We start from the raw sequence: 21,605 nt of genomic DNA on the forward strand, positions 1-21,605 counted from the left end.
TCCTCTTGATCATGGGCACCGGCGAGGCCCGCGCAGGCCGCCTCCCCGTCTCTGTAGTGTGCGTTAGTGGTGGTAATGTGGTACTCCCTCCTTTCTGATTTATAGGGCTTAATTTGAAAATCTCTTCAACAAAGGTAGATGATGAATGGTGGAATTAATTCTGTAGTTTGCAAAAGTCCTTAATTAGTAGTCTCATTTTTCTCAAAAATTTGTGTAAACCGATGCATTAATTACACCACATGCATGCATGACCACTCCAATAAAAATATCAGTTGGTGGTGATGGTGTGTCTGCCTCTGGACAACGTGAGCCGTTCGATCTACTTGGAACCAACGACTGAGATGTGTGTGCATAGAGACATGGCCTTGCCACCGGTGGTAGCAGATATTTACCCACCTCTGCCACTGTATAAAATATGGAACTACTAATTCCAGCCTCATTTCCTTTCTAGTTCATCTCCTTGCATTCTTGCCGGTGGCGGCGAAGGTTCCTGAAGATGGAGTCCAGACTCTAGAAACCACTACAAAAACTATTCCACCGCCTCTATCTTGGTAAGAGTAGGTGAAAATTTTGAATCGAGCCCTTTAAACTAGAAGGGATGTCAGAGTAATGGGCCACTGGTAGCCTAACCCTTGTCCCTGAACCTTTCAAGACATCAGGGCTGGCTGCGCCCCTCAGGACATCAAGATGAAGCGCCGCCTTCTGATGGCCGGCTGGCCCAAGCGGTCGGCTGCCAGAAGGTGGCTAAGCTCTAGAAGGCGGCGCCAAGATGGGCCGACTCCTTGAGAGCGGCCTCCAGAGAGGCCGGCATCTAGTAGGCGGCCCACAGCGCCCTCAGAGTCTGCGCCCCCATTAAGAAGACAAGACAGGGTAAGGCTACAGTGTAGCCCATCACCCCCGTATCCAGGGCCGGGTGTGGCCACAGTGCTCCGTACAGGCAGAGATCTCCGCCTGTCGCGGCACTGTTGCCGCTCCACCCCTAACGTCACTGTTGGCAGGTGGAGCCCTGTTCCCACGACGGCCTGTCGGTACGGCCTGCAGGCGGCGGGCCCTACCAGGCAGTGAGAGCCCGGAAGACGGCGGAAGCCTGACTAGTCGGTCCTAAGGGAAGCCGGCTTCTAGCAGGCGACCCGTCCCTTCCTCGGGGTCCGTGCACCATTAACCAGATGAGACACGGTGTGGCTACAGTGATCTCCCACCAGGCGGCGGGACTGTAGCCACGCCCCCTGACCAAGCCTACGTCATTAGCATCACAGCTACAGTAATCAGCAACCGGCAAGACCCGCGAGCGGCGGGAGCGGCCTGTCAGCTCCGTACCAGACCAGTCGGCGGGGCCCACCAGGCGGCGGGCCCCAGCTGCCGTTGGAGAAGCCGGCGACTAGAGACACTGACAGCCGGGTCCTACACCCGGCCGGATTACCATTGTACCCCTGGGGGGTAGGCCTATATAAACCCCCCAGGGCACCGATGCAAAGGGTTCCCAACCTGTTAGAACTAGACTCATACCTAGAGGAAGGAGAGAGCGTGCCTGCCTTCTTCTACCTCTAACATACAGCTCGAGGAGTACCATTGTATCCACTAGTGCCTTAGTGATGATGCGGAGACCCCCGCAGAGCAGGACTAGGGGTGTTATCTCCTTGGAGAGCCCCGAACCTGGGTAAAGTGCGCCGACGTTCGTGTCTATGCCTCATCCCGCTTCCAGGCACCGGCGACGTTCTACTCGCTCCCACCATGATAAGACATCCTTTGGCATATGTCGCACCCAACCCCCGACAAGGGAGGTAGTAGCACTCTAATAGCTAACCTTGTTGTGATGACTAGATAGGACATGGCACGCACCTGGACGGAGGAAATAGTCTGCAATGTGCATAAAAGTTTTGTCTGAAGTCAATGTACCTTTACTTTGACCAAACTTATAGAAAAATGTATCAACATTCACATTGTCAAATCAATATTTTTATACTCATTATAAAATGTAGTTTCATAATATATATATTTGGTATTGTAGATATTGATATTTTTAGTATAAATTTGGTCAAAAACTTTGCAAACTTTGACATGACACAAATCTTACGCGGAGTAAAAATGACCAGCGGGAGTATCATGCATGCAGAGTAGGCAATTTTTTTCTCATTTATAGCCATTCGAAGTCTCAAAGGGCATGACCGCGCGAGGGGGCCGAAGGTCGTGGGAGGCGCAACAGTTGACAGAATTAAGTGAAGTTACATCCACGCGCTGGCATGGCATGCGTATACGCAGAAGTTATACCGTGAGGCCTATGATATGGGTCTAGTAGACATGACATCTAGTGGGTCCCGCATAGTACTCGAGAACTCTTTGGGGGCATGCAGCCGTCTATCCACTGGGCAAGCCAACAACCCCACGCCGTTCGTATGCCCTACTCGTCCCCGTCTTCTACCTTACAACAGTTCGCTCCCAGTCGTCCCGTCCTTTCACATTACACTAGTTCAACTTCTCGTAACCCGCCTCCAAAATCCATGGCCTCCCAAATCTCCATGATCGCCGCTGGGTACCAGGTTAGAGCCATCACCGGCGATGAGTTCATCGTCATCTACACCCGTAGATCCGCGACGGTGAAAGCATGCCTTGCTCGCTTCCTACGCATGTTCAATAGTTCAAAGGATGAGTGGGTCGCTGGGCTACATGTTGAGCACGCCACAGTCCTGGAAAGCGAGAAGATTCTAAAGGAGGCAGAGAAGAAGAAGCGTGTTGTGATCCAGGTTTGCGTACATAACATGTGCTTGGTCTACCACATATGTCGTGCTGACATTGAGTGCCAGGATTTTAAGAACTTCCTCAAGGACGTACGAGTGAAATTCGTTACTGTAGACTTTAGTAACGACAGGATTGTCCTGGGTCGGATAGGCCTCGCTGTAGGCCAGCCCTTCGATCTCCAGAAGGCAAGCCTGGTACCCTCCTCTCAGCCTTCAATGCTGACCCTGGCAGTAGCCATGATTGATCCTTCGTATGCTCAACAGAAGAAACCTCACCACGAGTATCATCATGCATGGGAGTTGAAGACAATAGATGAAGATCACATCCTATACGCAGCAATGGATGCCTACCTTTGTTTAAATATCTACGAGGGTTGGATGAAGAAGCAGAGCCCAGTGTCCGATTCAAGCAAAGAAGCGTCAGCGAAGAGGAAGAGGGACGAGGACGAAGTCAAGGATGTGGACTTGGACTCCGAGTAAGGTGGTAGTGCCGTCGCTCATGCTGGTTCTACTGCAGTGTCAAACGGACTAGTTTCTTAGTTTTATTTCAGGGGTGTGTTGTGCTGAGCCCCCAATAGAACTATGTCTATGTTCTTTCTCGTTATTTGAACTCTTTAGTACGTATAGTAGTACTAGTATGTCTTACTACTGTTCTTCTTGTAGTTGGTACTACTGCTCATATCTTCGTGTTCCTACTATACTTAATACATTTGTACTAGTAGTATAATTTGGGTCAGTCGATTTGTGAAAGAAGTTCGACGGAGCGAATGAAGAAGACGGCAGAGAAGCTACCCATGTATCTATATTAGGATGGCAGGTGCCCATGATCTATCTGATGAGTGTTGGGTGTGGAATGTAACTCACCAGAAAAAAGGGATCGTGCCCGGGGTTAAATTGTTGGTGGGGGTGGGGGAGCATGGCGGTGGCAGGCGGTTCAAGGGAGGGCGGGGCGGCGGCAGCAGGCGGTTAGCTGTGTGGCGGGCTGGCGGCCTGATGCCTGAGAGAGAAAATGAACAGTGCATCAATTTTGGAGGTTGAAGAAGCCCTTCTGGCCATCCATTTTGCATCCAACGGCTAACAAGAGTCGACTGACCCAAATTGCTCCTTCAGATTGCAGGATCCACGTGGCATTCAAGGTCTCGATGGTAGATTTTGTGTCCGCACCCGGTTTGCGGGCTCGGCGCGGGCGCGACCGGCTTCCGCCGCGACAACCACCAAGCGCCTCCTCCGCACGGGCAGAGACGACAATGACACGCTAGCTCCTCCTTGCCGGTGTGCTGGAGCACACGCTTGTCCTCCTCTTCGTATGATGTGTGCATAGATGCGGCTCCACCAGCTGCTCGCGTGCTTGGCAGCACGGTGGCATCGCGAGGAGGGACTGCAGACGACGTGAGCGGGCGAGCCTTCAGCTTCATGGCGTAGGGATGGCGGTGACACGGCGGTGATGGGCGAGAAAAGGCGGCCGGAGTAGGCGGGCGCTGACATGCACAACGGCGGTAGCGGCATATTGATGGGCGAGAAAAGGTTGGCCGGAGTAGGCGGGCGCTTAGTTTAGTTTTATATAGGGTTGGTCAAATTTAAAAGAAAACCGTACTAGTACACGTAAGCATTTGACTGAGGCGGCGCTTATATTAGTTACCACAGCCATGATACGGAATCCTGTGCAAGCGCGTGAACCGCGGCCGCGGAGTCGATCGAATGGTGCATCATCGTGTCGCGCTCGAAGGACATCCACCGAACCTTTTTGTGTGTGTGAAAACAATCCCCGAATATTACTCAACTTTTTTTCCTGCAAAAGTTCTTCACGCTACAATATTTCCATATATTTGAATTTAGCTTCAGTTTGTGTTTATTTGGATTTGGACATTTTAGGTGCGCCCTAGTTTTTTTAATACTGCTTTTGTGTGTGTGACTGAGAGAGAACGTGTGTATGTGTCCATATGTGTGTTGTGGCGGAAGGGCAATGTGGAGACGGTGTTCGTGTGATAGAGACATAGAGAGGTGTGAATGTTCAAATGATCATGCATGAGTGAGACATAGAGAGATGCCGATACGTTGCGTATACATGAGAGAACGGTCTTCTATTTGTACTTGTGTGTGTGTGAGAGAGAGAGAGCGAGAGAGAGAGAGAGAGAGAGGAGCATCCGTAACGCAACAACCATCTCTCTCGATTCGTCCGTCCCTCGCACGATCACATGTAGCACATGCATCAACGCACACATTTTGACACCCTCACCCGGCCCTGCCCACCTCAAGGCCCGCACATCGCTCTCTATCTCGCACGCACAATCTCTTCGTGAAAACCCTATTTAGCATGTAACTTTCCGTTACACACACATTTCTCTCCATAGGTTTGATTTCTCTCAATACCTAGCACACACACACACACACACACACACACACCGCACACACACTCCCCCTCCCCGAGCACACAATTCATCCCCATCCAAGGTTATATGGCGACCACTCTCGCTTGTGCTTCTCTGCACCCCATCATGCATACCACCTCAATCTTCAAAGAGGGCATCCAGGAGATCGAAGATGGCGACCACACTGCACTAGAGAATGCGGGGCCATTTGGAAGCAGGATGAGGTGATGACGGCTGATTGACTCCTCCCTCCCTCTCTCCCGCACAAAATTACCAATCCCTCTCTCTCCCACACAAAATTATCAATCCCTCAACCCACGAGATCCTTCCCCTCTCGTCCATGTTTTTCCAGCTCTCTCATCAAACCTATTGTCTCTTCTCCTTCCACGTGTACAGAATCTGGTTGCACACGCATCTCACATACATTACAAGTCTCCATCTTTCTCACAGACCTAACTTCTTCCTCTATCTTTCTCTCTCTATCTCTCTCTCTCTCTCGTTTGGTTTTCCTCCCACTCGCTCGCCCACATACATACAATCTTGGAATTATAATGGATGATGTAGAGTTATGGTTGGGATGTGTTCAAAATGTTGCTTTTATAATGGATGATGTAGAGTTATGGTTGGTTTTGTTGCATCCTACAATGTAATAACTATGAAATGGATTTAGATTTTCATTTGACTGGGATTATGTGAGTTTGAGCATATCCTGAAGTACTATAGACCTCGTATACATCTTGGAATTGAACAATGATTGTGACTATTGAATTGTATAGACCATTACATTCGAAGTCAGTAGCCTAATATATTTATTTCACAATTACAACAAATGATTAATTCACTACAAACTAAGAAAACAAATGTGTACTCCCTCCATTTTTATTTAAGTCCGCGTATTAGCATTGGTCAAACTCAAGTTTTGTAAACTCTCAAAAAGTTTATAACAAAAAAATACTTACATATACAATAACAAATAAATACCATTAGATTCACTATTGAATGTAATTTCACATCATACATATTTGTTATGGTAAATGTTTATATTTTTCTATAAACCTCGTCAAGCTTTAGGAAGTTTGACTTCGGTCAAACCTAATATGCAGAGTTAATAAAAACGGAGGGAGTACTAGTAGTAACTAGTACTACTCGCTAGTTTCATAGCCCAATCACCCAACACGCCACACGGGGAGTTCAGTGTCACAAAATTTTGAGGTCGGCGGGAAAATCTCCCGCAACCCTGATTCGAGCAGTGCGAAGTTACCATCATAGCCTTCGGAACAGACCTACGGATGATGCTTGGTAGGGGGCTGTTTTGGTAAATTCAGGTTCACCCTACAAAGCCAACCCCACCCCGGCACCCAGAGTAGTACACCTGAATACTCCCCATTTTCTATCCCCACCACAAAAGACTTCTCCACTGTCGGCATTCTGGGAATGGGGGTCCCCAGACTTGCCTGCCTGTGGCCCATGGCGTGGCTCTGCGAACAGGCCCGTACGGCCCATCTTCACCAACAAGCACTCAAGACCGTCGCGAGGGGCCAAGCCTCGCGAGGCGGACGGTGCAAGACCCCTTCGGGAGCGGCCTCACCAGGTTGGCTCGCGAGGGTCGGAGAGATCAAGGCAAGGCAAACCTCGCGAGGCGGACGGTGCAAGACTCCTTCGGGAGCGGCCTCACCAGGTTGGCTCGCGAGGGGCGGAGAGACCAAGGCAAGGCAAACCTCGTGAGGCTCTCGTGACGTGAGCCATGACGACCGAGGGCAGGCAGACACCAGCACGCACAGTGTCCTTGGTTCCTCTTTGGTGCTAAGGAGGCAAGCACAGGCGCAGAGTACCGAGGCGTCAAGCCAAGGTTTCCATATCACTGCAACGAGACCAAGACCAGTAGGACGACAAGACGGAGGTCAGCATGGAGCCCAAGGCGGCGTCACCACCAGAGCCTTTTGCAGGCGAAGACTGCTTTTGTCAGGATAAGCTATACTAGCTGTCCCCTTCCAAATTGGCCGTTGTTGGCTCCCTTCCCGCTCAATATTTGGGGAGAGGACCAGGGCCTATATAAAATAGGACTGGCCAGCAACATAGGAGACAACTCATTCGGAGGCATCTCATCCCACCTTGAGTAATCCTCACCCACACAAGTTCACCGAGCACAAGGACACCTCGCCTCAGGAAGCTGTTCTTCCCCTTGTACTGTTCATCTTCAACCCAAGAGGCAATCCACCACCACCACACTGGAGTAGGGTATTAGACCACAACGGTGGCCCGAACCAGTATAAATCTTGTGTCCTTTGTGTTGCGAGTTCGTCGAGTGAGCCCTTGTGATCTTAACGAAGCTAGGACATGGATTGGTAGGGGGGGATCTTCGCGCGCACCCGAGTGTTCGAAGCTTGAGGGTTTAGCCGGAACCCAAAATCCGACATTTGGCGCGCTAGGTAGGGGTGCGCCGAAGCTTCCCTTCCATCGCTCCGCTTCCTTTGCTTCGTCGTCTCCATGGCGGACGCTGGCCGAGCTCTCGCTGAACGCCGGGCTGCCCTCGCCGCCCGCGTTGCTCAGACGGCTCCCGCCGGTGGGCCACCCCGTCGTTCTCCGTCGCCTGCCGCCAACGCCGCCACCGGTCCGGCGGGGAATGAGCAGCAAGCATCCTCGCTGCACTCCTCGGTGCGGCGGGACGGCCGCAACCCCACTCCATCGCTGACCCCGGCCAGTTCGTCATCCCACGCTCGTCGCGCTCCCGTTGACACGCAGGCCGCGCTGTGCATGGCGCGCGAGCTCCTGCGCTACCGCCCCGTCGACGATCTCTACAAGGACTGGCTCGACCGCATTACCGAGCTTGTCAGCGCCGCAGGGGGCTCCCCTGCAACGTACCTCTCGCTACCTCGCCCTCCGACAGCCGCGGGCGGCGTAGCCCATGCAATGCCTCCACCACATCTGCCACAAGACGGAGTCTTGGCACCAAGGCGCGCGGCCCCACGGCGCGACCTGCCGCGTCCGGCACCCGAGCAAGAAGAAAGAAGCTGCCAAGAAGTCCCTCGGCCACGAGAAAACGCCCCCGCACTCCCTGCGCCAGCATGGCGAGACCCCGTGCCGCCCGTAGTGGCGGTGCGCGGACCCCATCAAGGACAAGTTCTCCACCAGCATAGAGTCCCGGTGACCACGGTAGGCTGCCGCGCCTTCACCCCTGAGCTGCATAGCGTTGCCTCGCCGGGCAAGTGAAAGTCAGATCTGCCTCCTCGCTACGACGTCACCCCCGACCCCACGGAGTTCCTGCAGGTCTACGAGCTGAGCATCGAGGCGGCCAACGGCGACGAGAAAATCATGGCGAACTGGTTCCCCATGGCTCTCAAGGATGCTGCCCGCTCCTGGCTCCTGAACCTGCCTCCAGGCTCGATCTCCTCCTGGAACGAGATGCGCGACCATTTCGTCGCCAACTTCCAGGGCACTCGCGACCGCCCACTGGCCAGGGGTGACCTACGCCCCGTCAAGCAACAACCGGGAGAGACCCTCCAGAACTACATCCAGCACTTCAACAACGTTCGCCTCAAGATCCCCAAGGTGATGGACGAGGCCATCATCTCCGCGTTCTCTGATGGCGTCCGCGACGTCAAGATGAAGGAGGAGCTCGCCATGCACGAGGAGCTGTGCACGTCTCTAGAGCTGTTCAACCTGGCGACCAAGTGCGCATGAGCTGAGGAGGGGCGCCTCTCCCTCCTCGAGCTCCCGGCTGCGGACCCGGAGGAGAAGAAAGCCAAGGCCAAGGACATGAAGCGCAAGGGAGCAGCCGCGCTCGCGGCGGAGCCGGACACCAAGCGCGGCAGAGACTAGCCCGAGTCATCCAAGAGCAGCTGACCGTTCTGCGCCTTCCATTACCTGCATAGCCACAACACCAGCGACTATCAAGAGCTCAGAGCCATTCGAGAAGGACGCTTCAGTCGACACCCCGAGCGCAACGACCGGGACTACGGCCGAGGAGGAGGACGTGGTGGCGGACACTGGGATGACCGTGGCCCGCGCCAGGAGTGGCGCGACCGGCCTCGTGAGGACCGCTGGCAGGATCAGCCTCGCGTGGGCGCCTGGAGGGAGCCTCGTGAGGATCGTCCTCAGGGCAACGCCGGTGTTCCTCCACTACCGCCACCACCAAGAAAGAATGACGACCACCATCAGGACGAGGGGGCTGGGGGTTTCCAGGAGCCACGTGCTATCGCCTGCATCTTGGGCGGAGCTCAAGCCCCAGCCTCATAGCATATCTTCAAGCAGTTTGCTCGTGAAGTGAATGCAGTCCTCCCCAAGCTCGAAGCCACGCGCCCGCTCAGATGGTCCAAGTGCGCCATCACGTTCAGCTCGGCAGATCAGCTCAAGTGCGCGGCAACCGATGGCGCCCTCCCGATGCTTTGTTCACCAGTCATTAGCAACGTGCAAGTCACCAAGACCCTTATCGACGGCGGCGTAGGGCTCAACGTCCTGTCTGTCGACACGTTTGACAACCTCCAAGTGCCATATGACCAGCTTCAGCCTACCAAGGCCTTCTCAGGAGTGACTGACGGCTCCACCACCCCAATAGGGCAGGTCCGCCTCCCAGTCACCTTCGGACAGCGCGACAACTACCGCACCGAGCTCATCGACTTTGACGTCGCCCACATCTGTCTGCCATACAATGCAATCCTCAGGTATCCGGCCCTGGCCAAGTTCATGGCGGTGACCCATCACGGCTACAATGTCCTCAAGATGCTAGGAAGCGGCGGAATCATCATAGTCCCGTGCGAAGAAAGAGACGCGGTGTGCTCCCTCGAGCGTGCCTTCCAAGCTGCAGCTATCGACGACCCCGACAGCAAGGGCGACTGCCTTCCTGAGGCCACCCCCAAGAAGAAGAAGCTGTTGCTCCGCGCAGGGCCTCAGACGAGCGGCGCCTCAAGCGGCGCCACGACTGGATCGGCGCCCGCACCCGGGGCGCCTCCCTCCATCGCATAGGAAAGCGTTCCCAACGCTCTTCTTGGGCAGGGCTCGAGGGCTCTCTTCTGGAGGGCCTCAAACCTTACCAACATCACGAGGGAAGCGCTCGGGCACCATCTGGAGGCGTGCTTTGTGGCACGTTTCCCTGAGGAGGACGCAAGGCGAGGAGCACCCAACGCTCAGGAGTTCATTACCAAGACCGCTCAGGAGCTGCAATATGCGAGGACCATGCGCGGCAATCGCCGTTCACCTGGCCCAGCCTCCCATCCAAGCGAGGATGTCGGGCTGCGCGTCTGCATCGACATCCCAGGGCTCAACAGGGTCGCGTCTCAGGAGCCCTTCTGGCCTTCGCGCGTGGGACGCTGCAAGGGCCCAGCGCACAGCTACGTTCGCATGCCTTTTGGCCTGCTGAGCGTGGCGTCCGCCTATCAGCGCAACCTGCGGCGCGCGCTGGCGACTCAGGAGGCCAGGCACCACGCCGCCCTGGCAGAGATGGAGACGGTCCTCAAGGAACCGCCAGGACCCCCAGAGCCTCCTGAGGCTCAGGGTCCCGGTGGCTCCTGAGGAGCAACCCCTTCGCCGCGCACCTTCAGCTGCCCCAACACCCCTTCTTCAATAGAACCAGGTGACATTTTCCAAGTTTATTCAGCTCGGAGCGACCCCCGGGCTGCATCATTCCCAGGCCACGTGGGTCCGTCCCTGTGGCATGTATCCCTTTTTATGTCTTTCGCTTACCATGCTGGGGGCGCCCCTCGGGCTGCCATCCCAACGCCGCTCGGGCCTGACCCAGTGGCATGTATCTTCCCTGCATTTACTTAAGCCAGTTTGCTTTCCATGCTTAATCTACCTATGACTATCACATGCTCGATCATCACCCACCATGGGAGCCGCGCGTCAGCCGTCTTTCTTCAGGATCCTTCGCGTGAGTGGGTTAGGCACGGCGTCTGTGCTCGGGCCGGTCCCTGCAGCGTCAATAAATCCAACGGCTGAGCTCTTTCTGGCGGGCCGGCCCCATTGACGTCACCTCCTGGGGTCGTTGCTGCTTGGCCTTCTCACGCGATAACCTCAGGAGATTCGTTCGGCGCAGGTTGTCTGACCACCTCGCAGGGCCAGCACAGCGAACAAAAACCAAGACCAGGCGCAACCAGCGTTGAGGTAGGGCCTCGTGAGTCCCGCGCTGACTCACGAGTGCCCAGACACACCTCGTCTAGCCCTGCCATGCAAGCCACATGTCAGGGCTGGGCTGTACACGCCCTGGGGGCTCTCCGCAGTAGGGAGTCCCCTCCCACGTACCAGTGGAAGCACCATGCTCCGCGCTGGCCGTCGACACTGCCGAGGAGCGGCTATGCCCGCGCAAGTGCGGAAGCGCTATGCTCCGCGCTGGTGATAAACAACTGAGGGTGGCCCCACGGCCGCATCAACCTCAGGGAGCCCCCGAGCTCAGTGTCCGGCCTCACCACAACACCTCCCCTCGGGAGAGTCGCGCGAGGGGGCTGGACACGAGGGCTACGCTCGGGTCACGCCCAAGCGTACACCACCCACCCGGGTCCCCCGGACCCGGTCGTCGCGCGCCCCTCCCGAGCCTTGGCGAGGGCAAAGGTATGAGGGTGTTTGCACATCACGGGGGACTCCCGAGCATCGCGACTCAGGAGCCTAACTGGTCATGTAGCCCCTCACTCCTTGGGTCCGTCCTGGTCTCCGGTCGGCCCAACGGTGGTTGAGGTATGCGCGGGGCCGGGCTCCGCCGACGTAGAACGCTAATCCTATCCTCGCGTCTCCTTCCTATAAGCTGTTTGCGCGTCAAGGGGGACTCTTGAGCATCACGACTCAGGAGACTAACAGGTCACGTAGCCGCTCACCCCTTGGTTCCGTCCTGGTCTCTGGTCGGCCCAACGGCGGTTGAGGTATGCGCGGGGCCGGGCTCTGCCGACGTAGAACATAAAGCAAATAGGAAGAAAATCAAAAAATCTCAAAACAAATATTACAAGACATATTGTTCTCTCAACGTCAAGCACAAGTTTAAACGCCTCCACGAGGCATGATGAATCTTGCAGCAGCAAAACAGGAAAGCTGTCGCGAGCAGGTCAGCCCTGGACACCACCGACGCCCGCAGGAGGTGCTCCTCCCTTGGCGGCGTCGCCTTCGCCTGCACCGCCAGCCGGAGTCGCAGGATCGGTGGCACCGCCGGTCGAAGGCGCGAGAGCAAAGCCGCGGAACTTCTTCAGCGGGGCCTCCACCTGGCCCTTCACGGCTGCGGCAGCAACCACACAATGCTCCTAGTCCACTGGCTCCAACAGCTCGTCCACGCGGGCAGTTGGATCGCGAAGATGGAGGTGACTGAAGACACGCGTCAGTGCAGCTGAGGAAAGAATGCGGGCTTCCGCCTCGGCCATAGGACCGATGCCACTCACAACCTCCTCAAGCGCGGCAACCAAGTAGGGAAGCAGCTAGGCAGGGCCACCCTCGTCGGTGGTCAGCGGCTTTTCCAGGCCCTTCTCGTAAAGTGCTTTGAGCGCCACATGGGACCTCTTCTCGAGAAGCGCGAAGGCCGTGCGGTCCTCAGCCAGGACCTTCACCTTGGTGTCAAGATCGACCTCCTTCGCCTCCACCTTCCGCTCCAGCTCCTCGAGCCGGCCGCGTTCAGCGGCCGGCGCCTTCGCCAACTCCCCCAGCTCGGCGTCGCGGTTCTTGATGGCGTCCTCCCAGGCCCTCATCTCCTCCTCCTTAGCCCGACGGCCACGAGCTTCTTCTGTGTGCTCACCGCGCAGACCCTTCAACTCGTCCTCCAGGGCCCGACAGCGGTCGTGGGCGGCTTCGGCGTCCTTCAGCGCCGCCTCGCGATCGCCCACAGCTTGAGCGGCGGCCCACTTCTCCTTCTCGGAGGTCGTCGCGACCTGGCTCAGCGTTGCTCGGACTGCTGCGTCAGACTGAAGCCAGGCGGAGGCCAGCTCCAGGCGCCCGGCTACCAGGCGCGTATCCGCGCCCAGGAGATCTTCCCGCAATTGAGTCATCTCTGAAAGGGCATGCTCCAAGGCAGCAGAGGAGGCAGAAAAACCTGGGAGTAATGGCGGAGCAGGAGGAGGAGGCGACGTCGTCACCAGGGCTTGGGAGACCAAGGGCTCCTGAGCCTCCGGGACCTCAGCAGCCGAATCGGACATCGGCACTTCCGGAGCAAGCAGGGCCTCAGGGGCTGATTCCTCTGGACGACGCCCCTCCAGGCCTCGCGAGGGCGACAGGGACTTGTCAAGTCGGGCAGTTGCTGAGACATCATGGGGAAGCGGAGACGCCCATGTCCAATCAACTGCCATGCGTCGACCAAGGCCGCAGGCTATTGGGGCCCGCGGCGCTCCGCACTTGACCTTTGGGTTCGCCTAAAGCCAAGCACGAGCGCGCCTGGGGCCCGGGGGCTACTGTCGGCGCTCTGGGAACGGGGGTCCCCAGACTTGCCTGCCTGCGGCCCATGGCGTGGCTCTGCGAACGGGCCCGTACAGCCCATCTTCACCAACAAGCACTCAAGACCCTCGTGAGGGGCCAAGCCTCGCGAGGCGGACGGCGCAAGACCCCTTCGGGAGCGGCCTCACCTGGTTGGCTCGCGAGGGGCGGAGAGATCAAGGCAAGGCAAACCTCGCGAGGCTCTCGTGACGTGAGCCATGACGATCGAGACCAGGCGGGCGCCAGGCGGGCACCAGCACGCACAATGTCCTTGTTTCCTATTTGGTGCTAAGGAGGGAAGTGCAGGCACCGAGTACCGAGGCGTCAAGCAAAGGTTTCCATATCAGTGCAACGAGACCAAGACCAGCAGGACGGCAAGACGGAGGTCACCATGGAGCCCAAGGCGGCGTCACCACCAGAGCCTTTTGCAGGAGAAGACTACTTTTGTCAGGATAAGCTGTACTAGCTGTCCCCTTCCAAATTGGCCATTGTTGGCTCCCTTCCCGCCCAATATTTGGGGAGAGGACGAGGGCCTATATAAATAGGACTAGCCACCACCGTAGGAGACAACTCATTCGGAGGTATGTCATCTGACCTTGAGTAATCCTCACCCACACAAGTTCACCGAGCACAAGGACACCTCGCCTCGGGAGGCTGTTCTTCCCCGTGTACTGTTCATCTTCAACCCAAGAGGCAATCCACCACCACCACACTGGAGTAGGGTATTACACCACAACGGTGGCCCGAACCAGTATAAATCTTGTGTCCTTTGTGTTGCGAGTTCGTCGAGTGAGCCCTTGAGATCTTAGCGAAGCTAGGACGTGGATCGGTAGGGGGAGATCTTCGTGCGCACCCCAGTGTTCGAACCTTGAGGGTTTAGCCCGAACCCGAAATCTGACATCCACGGCACCGCAGCCTTCGTGCTCCTCCCCTTCTACATCAGCGCACTCGTCCACCGCAGCTCATCTGCCTCATCGACGACCTCGTGCGCCACACTAGAGCCGGTCCACCGTCGTCGTCGTACACGGAGCCTCTTCCCCGGCACCGTCTTCCACGGTCTCGGATCTGCTTCCCGAAAGTGACGCCAAGCGTAGAAGCACAACCGTTGTGGACAATGAACTGACTCCTATTGCCGACCATGATGCACAGAGGCCGCCATGACCATCGTACTCCTCCTCAATTGGTAATGTGTGTATTGAATCTCTTAGCAGTACATGTGCAGTGCCAATTTTGTTCATACCTACTCTTCAAATTTCCTTCTTACTATTGTTCCCTTAAAGGTAATTGGTTATAGCCTCCATTGTCCAACAGAATATCAGCTTGTAATTGTGCATCACTCCTGTATCGCGATGTGCTTGCGTAGGTTCTTCATCTGCAACCAGTAGTGTGGCAAATGATGGAAAGTTTTTTAGAACTAGCAAGATGCCCATGCGTTGCATGGAACATCAAGATGCATTTGTATGACTAATTTATCTTGTGGGAGAAAATGATGAACGAGGGAAGGCCTTATTTGCAAATGTGGAGAGGGGTGTGGGTATCTTTCTGCAAAATTGCCGTAGTTTCCTTCCTATCCGTCGGATATAAATTGGATGGCAGATATTGCAGGATGGCAGGCACACCATCATCACCAACTCTCTTTTTTAAAAGAGTATAGAAGTAGAGAAATAGAGATAAATATTAAATATTAAATAAATATAACAGTAGAGAAGAGAGTAGAGATAGCAGGGACGTCGGGAAAGGATCGCGCGCGCGGGGAAAAAGCGGCCGAGCGCGCGGCGTCTGAGGCACTTTATAAAGTCCAAAGCCCTCCTACTGCTATGTGCCTTGCCACCGCTCTCTCTCCCCGCTCTGTGCCTCGCCACCGCTCTCTCCCCGCTCTTTGCCTCGCCACCGCTCTCTCCTCGCTCTACGCCTTGCCGCTGCTCTCTCCCCGCTCTTTCTCGCCTCTCCCCCGCCGTGCCACCATGCCGCCGCATCGCCGGGAAACTTGGGGACACCGCGGCGTCCGCGCACGCCCCTCCGGCGGCTTCTCTGCCGAGATCCGATTCCGTGGGATGCGCCTCGGCCTCGGCAATTTCGACACCGCCCATGAGGCCGCCCCAGCGTACGACGCGGCGGCGTGGCTCCTCCGGTGGCCTCATAGAACAATGAACTTCCCCAACGTGCCAACGCGGGAGCGGGCGCAAGAGCTCGTGCCTCTGCCGCGGCTTATCACCGATGAGGATCGTTGCGACAATCAGAGGCGGGAGCACCGTCTCGGCATCGCTGAGATGGACGAGGAAGCCATGACGCTATGGCGCCAACGCTTCCCGCAGGACATCATCAACGAGTGCGAGTTCTACGCGTAAAGGAGCGCGGAGAGGGAGAAGAGAAGCGCGGAGCGAGCCGCCTATCGCGAGGGCAAGCGTACGCGAAAAGCGGCCGCTCAATTCAACATGAGGCTAGGAGCAGCGTCGCCCTGGGACTCCGACGACGATCAATATCTTCACGCCTACATTGAGACGTCGGAGGAGGCCATCACCGAGGAGGAGTCGGACGACGAGGAGTAGTTGAACTATCTAATTTTTTATCTATCTATACTATATCTATGCTGAGAACTATTTATGTCTCTACTCTCTAGTCTCTACTCTCTATCTCTACTTCTCTATCTCAGCACTCCGGTCCCACAAAAAACTGGCTATTCCGGCGCTGTAAACGCTTTTTTAAAGCGCCGCACGTTGTGCTTCTGTTAGAGATGCTCTAACATGGCAGAAGAGTGCTTTAATGTTACCCACAAGATGCATGAGTATTACTAGTATATTTTACTTGCCATGTTGATATTTTAAAACCATGAGTGCGAACATGCAGAGGAGCAATGAAGACCAAACACGGGATATTGGGGACATCTTCAAGGAGCGTGGCAAGTTAAAGAGGAGCTGCAGCGAACCTGTAAAACGAGCTTTGGTAATTAAGTAACACCCTTTCAATTACTTTCGTTTAGCCTCGTGTTCTTCGATGTGTAATAAGAAGAGTCTTAATCGTCCTAATTCTTTCGTTTTTAGCTTGATGTAGGAAGTGGGTGTTCTCACCTTGTAGTCCGTTTTTATATTTTTCCTTTTGAATTCACTTCTCCGAGTCCTGTTTATCTAGCTTCTACTAAATGGATCTAGGTTGCTCTGAGTATTGATCTAAAAAAGAAGTGACTTCATGTCAGGATGCAGTTCCTGCAAGGAGGGAAGTATGGTCAACCTTGAGATCATGTTTCCAAAATGAGGCTGGATTACACACAAGGTGCCCGTTCCCTAATGATGCTGGATTAGACACAAGGTACAAATCCCCAGATGATGCTGGATTACACACAAACCAGGTGGAGTCGTCAATTGTTCGTGTCCTCCTGACTCTTGTAAGGGCTGAAAGAAAGCGTGCAGCAGCCCTTGAGAATGTAGCTGAGTTCCTGAAGAAGCGAAATGTGCAATCAGATGCTCTCTTCACCCAAGCCAAAGAAGAGATGGAAGAAGCCAGAAAGAAGATAGCAGAGGCAGAGCAGGCTAGGCATCTCATGCTATCTAAAACTGTTGTCAATACAAATTTTCCTTCATAATAGCTGGGTTCAAATATTTATCCAGTCAGCATGCCTGTTGTGATGTCCGTGCATCTACTGGTGTGGCACAAAATAATTTTTTTCCGGGTCATGTAATAACAACAATTACTTTCCAAACAATAACAGACGAAGCATTGGACATGGTATACTTTACGCGCAAGCCCAACATTCCAAGTTCAACTTCCACATCAAACTCGTGTTCACAGATATCTGCACATTCATAGATAATGTCCACAACCATGATTCACTTCAAAGCCAAAAAAATGTGAGGAGAGTTATAAATAAAGAAAAACCTCTAGTTCCTACTACCAGTGCGAGCACAGCAAGTCAAGACCATGCTTAATTAATTATATTTTGGTCATTTTTTGACTAATCGCGAATAACTTCTGGAAGCAGGTATAATTTCTAACGACGGTCGCGGCTGGGTTCCACAATGTTTTGAGCCAAACCGGCAACACACGGGGTGTGTCTATGCCGGCGATGCGGTGGTCGTAGCATTCGTGAGTTCAGAGCGGCGGCGGCTCCCGTGGTTTGCCATACCTCGGTGTCGGCAGTGGCAGCAAATGTGTTGGCCACCTCCACCAACATGCCGCGGTTTCGCCAACGTTTGCGTCAGATGGCACGGCCAACCACGGTGCACTGGACGCTGTGGTCCCCCGTGTGCCGGCGTGCAGCAACTAGCCACTCCTCTGCGAGCAGGCTTGGAGCATCGAGTTGATGCACCAGGGGCCAGCTTGGAGCGGCGGCTTGCTCCTCGGCTTGCCCGTGTGCAGCCTCGCCCATTGTACTGACGGCCTGGGGCGGGGAGGAAGGTGGGGCAGCGAGTTTCCTGGCTTGTCGGGGCACCCAACAGACTTTTATGCCGGAGAACTCGTCTTCCTGCTCACCGGATGCTATGGAGAATGTGGAGAAAATGGTGCAGGGAGGATATGGGGAGCAGCGGTGTGGTGTGGTTCTTGCCAGGCGTCTGGCCTCGTTTAAATAGCGAGCGAACGAGAGGAGCCAGCCGACGTTGTGTTCTAAAATGCTGGCCGGCTCGCGGAAGGACGTGTTGCGGGCACACACGCGGATTCAATGGAGGCAAACGGGGCAGTCTGAAGCCGGTTGCATGCGGCGAGGAGGCGTGTTCGACCTGGCCTGTAGTGAGTGGGGCCCTCTTGGCCGCCGCGCCGGGTCAATGCCTGCGCTATGAGAGGTCGCGTCCGTGTGAGAGCAATGACTCCCTACAGTCCTTTTTTGTTTGGGTATAACAAAACCTCGTTTTCCATTAACATTTTCCAAGTAAAATTCATGGACAAACTATGACCCAAAATACGATGTGGACTAGTAAACCAGGACGGAGGTAGTAGTTTTTGTTACTCCACCATTTGTCTGGTGTCCAAAAAATTATACAGTAGTAATAACTACTAGGAATGTGCCAATGCGTTGCAACACGATCAAAGTAGATTAATACATATTCACCGATATGATAGAAAAAAGGTCTAGTTTTGAAATACGTATATCACTAAAAATATGTTATGTTTCATTCAAAATATATTCCTTTGGCAGTTTTGATGAGATAAGGTAGGAATGTGGTTGGTTTCAAGATTCGAGAAGTGGTGTATCTCTAATTTCTACTCTTACTAGCAAGATGCCCGTGCGTTGCACGGAACATCAAGATCTTGTGGGAGAAAAGGATGAACGTGGGAAGGCCTTATCTGCAATTGTGGAGAGGAGTGCGGGTAAATTGTCATAGTTTCCTTCCTATCCATTAGATATAGATCGGACGGCCTATATTGCAGGATGGCAGGCACACCATCATCACTGACTATGCTTTTTTAAGAGTAGAGATAAATAACAGAGTTGGTGATGATGGTGTGCCTGCCATCCTGCAATATAGGCCATCCGTTTTATACCTGACGGATAGGAAGGAAATTATGGCAATTTTGCAAAAAGATACCCACACCCCTCTCCACATTTGCAAATAAGGCCTTCCCTCGTTCATCCTTTTCAACCACAAGATAAACTACTCATTCAAATGCATCTTGATGTTACGTGCAACACATGGGCATCTTGCTAGTTGTTGCAAAAAGCCCATATATGCGTGTGTTGTTTGTGTGAGAGAGAGGGAGAGAGGAGGAGGACGGAGTGCATGTGTGACAAAGACACAAAGTGTGTGTGCGAGAGGTATCAGCTTAAAATGAGGCGATAGTGTGTGTGTGCACAATCGATAGGGCGTGTCTCAAGATGGGACAAAAAATCTACTATTCCTAGAAGAACTGCCAGGCATGCCGCCAGATCGAGAGCTTGAGTTTGCAATAGATCTTGTGCCCGGAACTGCACCGTTATACAAGAAGTATTATCGGATGCTTTCGTCAGAATTAGTGGAGCTAAAGAAACAGCTTGATGAGATGCTCCAGAAAGGATATTTCCGTCCCAGCTCTTCACCATGGGGATTACCTGCTATATTCGTGGATAAGAAAGATGGTAGTCTCCGTATGTGTGTGGATTACCGTCAGCTGAATGGTGTCACCATTAAAAACAAATATCCACTGCCCAGGATCGATGATTTGTTTGATCAACTCAGTGGGGCAAAGGTATTCTCCAAAATTGATTTAAGGACAGGATACCAACAACTCAAGATTAAAAAGGAAGATATTCCTAAGACCGCGTTCACTAACCGGTACGGTCTTTATGAATATACTGTTATGTCCTTCGGCCTCACCAATGCCCCTTCTTTCTTCATCCATATGATGACAAGGTGTTCATGGACTTCCTAGATAAATTTGTGGTGGTCTTCATCGATGACATACTCATATATTCAAAAGGTGAAGAAGAGCACAAAGGACACCTCAGAGCCGTATTACAACGACTCTGTGACCATCAGTTGTACACCAAATTTAGTAAATGCGAGTTTGGGCTCAAGCGAGTTGGATTTCTTGGGCATGTGATGTCCACATAAGGTATAGCTGTGGACCCGAGCAAAGTAAAGGACGTGCTCGATTGGCTGGCACCCACAACAGTATCCCAAATCTGGAGTTTCCTTGGATTAGCTAGATACCACAGTCATTTCATTGAAGGTTTCTCCAAGACTGCCAAACCAATGACGGAATTGCTCAAGAAAGATAAGAACTTTGAATGGACTGAGGACTGTGAGAAAAGTTTCAATGAGCTGAAAATCCAGCTGACAACAGCACCTGTGTTGACTCTTCCAGACATGTACCGCAACTTTGATGTGTATTGTGACGCTTCCAGACAAGGTCTTGGATGCGTACTTATGCACGATGGCAAGGTGGTAGCATATGCATCGCGATAGCTACGACCCCACGAAGGAAACTATCCTAGTCATGATCTGGAATTAGTCGCGGTGGTTCATGCTCTAAAAATTTGGAGGCACTACCTCATTGGGAAGACGTGCCAAATATTTACCGACCACAAAAGTCTCAAGTACATATTTACTTAGCCAGATTTAAATCTCCGCCAACGAAGATGGCTTGAGTTAGTCAAGGACTATGATCTGGGAATTAATTACCACCCGGGTAAGGCCAACGTGGTTGCCGATGCACTCAGCCGAAAGCCTGTCAGCCTGAATATCATAATGGAATCCTTGCCTCCTGAACTTCAAGAAGAGATTGCTCAGCCCAACCTGGTCAAAGTTGGTGCTGGTCTTGCTAATATTATGGAAGTTACTTCTACCCTCGAGGAAAAGATCCGCAAGGCCCAGCCAAATGACACGTTCCTACAGAAACATGCCAGGCATATGTTAGCAGGACATACCTCAGATTTTTCTAAGGATCAACAAGGTGCACTGCGATTCCGTGGAAGGATTTGTGTAACCAGGCAAGATGATTTAAGTAAGAGAATACTGTCAGAAGCGCACGAATCTTCGTATTCTATTCACACCGGAGGTACTAAAATGTACGAAGACCTTCGACAAATATTCTGGTGGGATGGGATGAAGAAGGACATTGCCTATTTTGTGGCCTGTTGCGACATACACAACAAAGTGAAGGCAGAACACCAGAAACCAGCAGGACTCCTCCAATGGAAGTGGGATGATGTCTGCATGGATTTTGTCACTGGGCTACCAAAGACTCGGCGAGGCAATGACGCAGTATGGGTCATAGTGGACACCTTAACCAAGGTAGCTCATTTTATCCCCATCAAAACCACATACCGAGACGATCAGCTCGCACAACTATATGTGTCCAGAATAGTCAGTCTGCATGGAGTACCACGAACAATCACTTCCGACCGGGGGTCACTTTTTACCTCCGTTTTTGGTCACGTCTCCACCAAGCCTTGGGGACAGCGCTAAAATATAGTACCGCTTATCATCCTCAGACCTATGGACAGACTGAGCGTGTAAACCAAATACTCGAAGATATGCTTCGAGCCTGTGCCTTGGCCCAAGGACCTAAATGGGAAGACTGTCTGCCGTATGCCGAGTTCTCCTACAACAACAGCTTCCACACCAGCCTAAAGATGTCACCTTATAAGGCTCTGTATGGCCGTAAGTGCCGCACTCCATTGAATTGGTCTCAAACTAGAGATAGCCGTATTTTC

Source organism: Triticum aestivum, chromosome 6D (assembly GCF_018294505.1).
Source record: "Triticum aestivum cultivar Chinese Spring chromosome 6D, IWGSC CS RefSeq v2.1, whole genome shotgun sequence".
NCBI lineage: Eukaryota > Viridiplantae > Streptophyta > Magnoliopsida > Poales > Poaceae > Triticum > Triticum aestivum.